Below are 7521 nucleotides of genomic sequence, written 5' to 3'. Positions count from 1 at the left end.
ACTATCTCCTCCTCCAATTTCACTCCCAGACTTCAACTTCTCCTGAGTTCTCTCCTTTCTTCTCTTTTCCTCCATCTCTCTATCTGAGACTATGGGACCAAACTATAACTGGTCTGTCCCTCAAAGCTTCCTGTGAAAAACCACAAGGCGTTAACATATGTTTTATCGAATCTCACCTCACACTATATCGACAATTAATCATCAGATAGCTATCACTGTTTCGGTCACGCATGCATACACATCGAAATTCCCACACACTTCTTGCAGGGTAAACAATGGCATAATAACACAGTATCAGCAAATTGTTATACAGACATCAATACATTGCGTCACGTCAGTATATACACATATATATTTAATCTCATCGTACTACAATCTGACAACAATCAGACGCATGTCTGTACTTTACAAATATTCAACAATGGCAAAATCTATAATCATATGAACACATGTGTTAGTCTACTATAAAATACCCACATAGCGAATTACAATATTAACTCTAACGATGGCTAGCAAACTATATAATTCCTTACAAATATCAACTCATTTCTTCAAAATATGCAAACATATTAACAAAACAAAGTAATTCTTTGTACTACAATTCTAGTAATAATAAAGTATACATACGACCTACAATTAAAATGCAGTCGCATTCCTCATAGACCGAACAAATATCAAACTGACCTTATTTGAAGCTCTCTGTACTTAGAATTTCCCGCTCTAAGATTTTCCCGCCAATAACGAATGGCTATTCAGAGTTACGCTAACCTCCACTCTGGGTAATTTCTCTCAGTGAACTAACTGTTGCCGGAAGACGCGGGGATATCATTCTACCCAAATCAAGGTCTCTCCCCATCTCGATTCTGATTGGATGGCGCTGTGCCCAAATCCAATCGTCTTAGCGGCCAGTTCAACCTGTCTGTCTGTTTGCAGGGAAAGAAGTTAAGACACTCCCACTTCTTCAGGCAACTTCTTTTGATCTTGGAAACATTTCGACACCTATGTGATAATTGGCTATCGGGCGGCCTCGCAACTCCTATGTCTGGCTCTTCAATTCTAGCCACAACAATCTTACGTAATGAATTAGTGCTAGCCTTTGGCAATGTTTGACATCAAACAATGGCCTGTCAGAATTACTTTGATTATACATGTTTCAACTGGGCTACTCTGGGTCGGGGTAAACATGACACCACCCCCACGCTTGAGAATAAAATCGGGATGTTATTCCCTCAAAATTACTTCAAATGCAATGGCATTAATACACGAAATAAAGAGCAAAATTATCGCGACACTACACACTGAGTACGAACATGAATATATATATATATACAACGATCTATACCATTACAGCGCTCCTGCTCATGAAATCGGTGCCTACGTTCTCAGTTCCTTTCACGTATCTGATCTGCATCTGGTACTGCTGTAAGAACAGCGACCATCGCATCAATCGTCCATTCGACAATTTCGCCTGTGCAAGATACACGAGTGGTTGGTGGTCGGTCTCCAATATGAACTTCCGCCCGTATAAGTACCACTCGAACCGTGATATCCCGAACACGATTCCAAGGCAATCTCTCTCCGATACGGAGTAGTTCTTCTCGGCAGCAGACAGTTTCCGGCTGCCGTACGCGACAGGGAAAAGCGTCTCATCGTACTCCTGCAGTAGTACTGCTCCCAGTCCCGTGTCACATGCGTTGGTGCGAAGAACGAAGTCTTTTGCCAGATCCGGTAGACGGACAACTGCGTCGGATGTAAGTCTATCCTTCAGCGTTTGGAAAGCATGCTCACACGCATCAGTCCAAATAACCTTAGTTGGCACATTTCTTGGTTAGGTCAGACAACGGCCCCGCAATCGCGCTGAAATTGGCCACATACCTCCGGTAATACCCAGCCAATCCCAGGAATGATCTCACCTCAGTTTTCGTGGTTGTCCGTGTGGCATTTTTCAGCTGCTCCACCTTCGACTTCTCTGGGGACAGCGTACCTTGGCTCAGGGTATGTCCCAAATAGTCCAAATTCTGGAACCCAAGGTGACATTTGGAAGGGCAAGCTGTCAATCCCACCTGACATAGCCGCTCCAAAACGTCAGCTAACAGAGTGAGGTGTTCACTCCATGTCTCTGTGGCTAACAAGAGGTCATCCATGAAGTTGTGGACACCCCCAACGCACAAGGGTTCCAACAACTTCCGCATCATCCTAGTAAAGACGCTGGGCGCGTTCTGTACCCCTAACAGCATGACCAACCATTGGTAGGTCCCGTCGGGAGTAGCAAAAGCGAGCTTTGCCCTATCCTCCTCCCTTACCGGAATTTGCCAATAGCCCTTGGACAAATCCAGCTTGGAGAAATATTTTGCTTTCGAGACAGAAGCGAAAATATGTTCCGGGTCAGGTAGCATTTCAACTTGAAATTCTGTCACCTGATTCAGCTTCCGGTAGTTGACACAAAACCGATGGGTGCCATCTTTCTTCTGCACTAGGACTACTGGAGAGCTGTACGGAGAGTCAGCGGGTTCGATTAATCCCAGAGCAATCATCTGCTTGATCTCCTCCTTTACGACTTGTCGTTTTGCGTGGGGCAAGGGGTAGTGTTTCTGCTGGACTGGCCGGTTATCCACCAGCTTTAACCCAAATTCGACAAGCGACGTTCTCCCAGGTATTTCCGTAAGCACATCAGAATACCCGGCCAGCAACGTATCAATCTCTTCCCGCTGTACCGCAGTCAACATGGGGTCGCACTCCACGTCCGAGGGTGTCTCAGCCCTCGTTAACGGACAGCTCGGGACAGTGTTGGGACCTTCCGTATTGCCTTCGGTGTCCTCGGTGACTATTGTGGCGATAACAAAATCGCTGACGGCCTCTCTTTCCCTGTATCTCTTAAGGAGATTGGCATGGTACAATTTCTCCTTCGTTGGTAGCCGTATCCGATAGGTTTGACCTCCGACCTTCTCAGTGACAACGTATGGACCCCTCCAGGAAACTTGCAGCTTGTTGTGTTCTTTGGGCAGCAGTAACAACACCTTGTCGCCTACTTCAAACTGGTGTGGTTTTGCACGCTTGTTGTAATTCTTCACCTGACGTGCCTTCGCTCGCTTGAGGTTCTCCTGTGCGAGGGAACAAACTTCCTCCAGTTTGTTGCGCAAGTCCGCAACGTACTGGTAGGTAGTGCGTACCTCCTCCACAGCGTGATCGTCCGTCCACAGTTGTCTCAGTACGGCGATTGGGCCATGTACGGTCCTCCCGTACAAGAGTTCAAAGGGAGAAAACCCTAAACTCACTTGGGGTTCTTCCCGATATGTGAAAAGCATTGCAGGAATGTATCTATCCCAGTCTTTAGGGCAGCCTTCACACAGCTTCTTGAGCATGTTCTTCAATGTCCCGTTAAACCGTTCAACCAGCCCGTTACATTGAGGGTGATACGGTGTAGTCGTAAGATGTTTAATCGACATCAGTCGGTTTACCTCTGCCATCACGTGACTCATGAATTGTGTCCCTTGGTCGGTCAGGATCTCGTCGGGCACTCCAACTCTTGACCAAATCCCAAACAGCGCTTCCGCGACGGTTTCCGAATCAATATTATGCAGCGCAATGGCCTCCGGATAGCGTGTAGCGTAATCTACGACCATTAAGATATACCGATTTCCGTGCGACGACGCGGGTTTTATCGGTCCAATCAAGTCCATCACGACACGTCTAAACGGTTCATCGATAAGGGGTGTACTCTCCAAGGGGACGGGTCGATGATCCGTTTTCGGTGCCATTCTCTGACACTTGTCACAGGAGAGACAGAACCGTTTGACGTCTCCTTGGACCCCTGGCCAGTAGAATTCTTTGACAAGACAGTCACGCGTCTTGGCAATTCCCATGTGTCCACCCATGAGACTCTCGTGCGCAAGTTTCAACACTTCACCTCGCTTCTCCTTTGGCACGACGACTTGCTTAAAGTGTTCGTTACCATTCCTGGCGTAGCGATACAAGATCCCCTTCTTGTATGCGAACTTCACCCCGCCATTTGGAGTTTCTTTCTCCGTTCCTGCTGCAGCGTGTTTGTGCAACTGCGCCAGAGTTGCGTCTTCCTGTTGCAGCTTCTTCAGCTTGGCCGGAAGAACGTTACTCACCGGTGTCGATGTAACTTCCATCAGCTTCGCTTTCGTCTGTCGACTCTTGGACCTGGTTTCCACAGCACTCACTGGCATCGGTGTGCAGGTTTCGGGGTTTGGTTGTGGCAACACATAACGACATCCCAGTATGACGTCATGTGATAAACCATCCAAGCACACAGCTTCAATTTTCCCCTTCACGTACGGTGAATAGAGGTCAATGACAGCCACTGGCAATGAGTCACGCGCACTGTTCGCGTACTGAACTTCGATTACCGCCCCTGTGTAATCCTTGGGCTTAACGTACTTCTTGTCAACAAGGGCTGGGACGCTACACCCAGTGTCATATTAGATGGTGGCACCTTCTCCGTTGACAGTAGCAGACACGAGGTTGGCTGGGTCACAGCTTGCCACCGGTTTGCGCTCCTTCCTAGCGATGGCATTCACCTGGGTCTGCCTGCCCTTGGGACAGTCCCTGGAGTCCCTGGCAATATGCCCCGGGCGCTTGCAGTTGTAACACGTCAGCGGCCCTCGCCGACCTGCAAGTCCTGCTTTCGTGGGTGAGGCCTGTCCAGGTCTATGGTTGGCATCCTTACCTGTAGATCCCCCTCCGACCCTCCTGTCGCCCTGACGGTTATGGACAGCCGGCTCTACCTCATCCACACGGCGCGACTCAGTGGGTCGGGGTCGGTCCGCACCCCTGGAACCTCCACTTTTCGAGTGTGCCTGCTCGTATCGCTCCGCCATGCTAGCGATCTCTTCGAGCACCCGGTGCTCTCTCTGTGCTAGGAAGACTGTCAACTCGCGACGTAAGTACTCAGGACATGTTCCTTGAGTATAACCTCGCGTCATCCGTCGTACGATCGTTCGACTTCGGCGATCTTCATCCACTTCTCAAATAACCCTCGAACATGGGTGTGGAATTGAGAGTGGGTCTCCGTTGCCTTTTTCGTCGAGTCCCGAAAAAGTTTATGGTATGTTTCGGCGGTCAGCCGATAATGGCAGAGAAGGGCCTTTTTGAGTGCATTATAGTCATCAGCATCGTCTGCAGCTAAGCCATGGTAGACTTCACGAGCTGTACCTTGCAAAAAAGCTGAGACATTAATCGCCCAATGTTGCTCAGGAATTTTATGAGCGTGAGCGAGTTTTTCAAACTGAACAAGAAAATCATCGATAGATTCCTCCTTATCGCTGAACCGTGGCATACTTATCTGGACCATTCGGTGGTCGATGAAAGGTCATCCAGTCCCTCCAGAACTGGTGCTGGCGTCGTCATGATCGGTGTTCCTAGCCGCTAACCTGACCTTTTCCATTTCGAGAGCATGAGCAAGTCTGGCCAGCTCAAGCTTTTTCTGTGTTTCTCTTTCAGAGGCTATCCGGGCCAGCTCCAGCTCTTTCTGGGTTTCTCTGTCCACTGCTATCTTGACCAACTCCAGCTCTCTGTCCGCTGCTATCTTGGCCAGCTCTTGCCCTCGGTCCGCTGTTATCTTAGCCAGCGCCTTCTCAGCTGCTTTTTCTGCCTTCCATTCCTTGATTCGTTCTTCAATAAATGCTGCCAGGCGATCTCCCTCGTATCCGAGATCTTCCGAGCCCATGGCATGGTACTCCTTGATCATTTGCCTTTCTGTAGCCATATTGTTATACTAATAGGAAGTGATACCTTGTCTCGACCTTACTAACAATGGACAGATATTACAAGTTCCCAGCCAAATACTTACCTGTCGACAGCAACTAATTTTGTTCAGGTAAGATATTTGCTCGATATTTGCTTCACAATTACTGCAAGTAATTAAAGAGCTACCAAACATGCAAATATCAAATATAACAAATACAAGATGAGAAAATCATAAAAATTCAAAATACACAGGATGGAAAATAGCTCACACTGTTCACTAATACTTCCTAACAAATAAACTTTAGGTCGTAAAATAATATTTATGTCTAATTCAAATCCCAGACGAAGCGCCCACTGTGACGTTTGCACATATTGGGGTGTAACTTTCATCATAATTTAATTAAATTATATTGGAAGAACCCCACCCCAATACGTGCAAATGTCACACATAAAATAGTATTTTCAGGAAAACTAATCATTTGTAATGAAAACAATAATTCACTAATTCGTAAAGGAGATCAGGTCTTGAAGTTAAATTTGAGTAAACATCTTGTTTACCACTTCTAGGCATTACAAAAGTCAGGTAGACATAACAGACAATGATCAAGCACACAATATAAATTTGAATGTACATAATACCTTCCCTTACAAAGAAAAAGATAGATTTATACAATAACAGCTTTCTTTTAATTATGATCATAAATCTTTGTCGATCACAACCACAGCTTCAGTTATCTGTTGACATTTACAGAGATGACTAGTGAGGCCAATACTGGCATGGAAGTCTCTGCCGCATGTCAAGCACATAAGGTTTGGTATAGGAATAGAGGTGTTGTCAGCTCTGGCCTTTTCTCTGTGCTTCAACAATTTTCTGCTGTTCTGCTGTGCTGGCACCAAATGTGATCTTGTTATGCCAGGAGGCGTGGTCTTGTGCAAGGGTCTCACATAAAGCACTGCTGATATGCACGTTTTTCAAAGATACCTTCAGTTGACCTTGAAGCACTTCTTTTGTTCTCCAACAGTATGCTATCCCTCGCCGAGTTCATGATAGAGCAGGTGTTTCAGAGTCCATTCCTTGGAGATGTGGATGAAGTGTCCTGACCATCTAACTTGGAACCTCTTGAGCAATGTGAAGACAGATGGGATACTGGCCCTCATGAGAACCTCAGTATCAGGAATTTCATCATGCCACCTTATCTGCATAGTCTTTCGGAGACAACTTATGTGGAATTGATTGCGTTGTCTGGAATGTCTGCAATAGGCAGTCCATGTCTTGCTGCTATACAACAGGTTGGTTAGCCTTGAAACAAGGTATACTTTCAGCTTGGTCGTAAGACTGAATCCTCTGCGGTCCCACACATTCTCATGTTGTCTCCCAAAGGATGAGCTGGCTTTGGCAATTATGTTGTTGACCTCAGTGTCACTGTTGACTGCTCATGAGAGATTGCTGCCCAGATACGTGGAGCTGACAGCCTGGAGTTTTGACCCTTCACTGTGATGCTTGGTTCACAATATGGCTTCCCAGGATAGGTTGGTACATAACTTCAACCTTTTTTGTGCTCTTGGTGAGGCCGTACATTTCAGGTGCCTCAGGAAACCTGTCCATGCATGTCGTCTTCTGAGCTGGAAATGAGGCACAGTCATCAGCAAAGAGGAAGTCCCTGATGACTTTTCTTATTTTTTTAAAGTATTAATCAAATATACATATAATATTAAAATTATATAATATGACTTATTAATGACTCAAAAGATTCATAAAACAATGTAGTACCTTTATACATGAGAAAGTACATCTGCAGTACAATTATC

The sequence above is a fragment of the Sinohyriopsis cumingii genome, chromosome 17 (genome assembly GCF_028554795.1).
Source record: "Sinohyriopsis cumingii isolate HCF-2022 chromosome 17, ASM2855479v2, whole genome shotgun sequence".
Taxonomy (NCBI): domain Eukaryota; kingdom Metazoa; phylum Mollusca; class Bivalvia; order Unionida; family Unionidae; genus Sinohyriopsis; species Sinohyriopsis cumingii.
The sequence above is the reverse complement of the archived record's forward strand: the minus strand, read 5'-3'. Positions refer to the sequence as shown.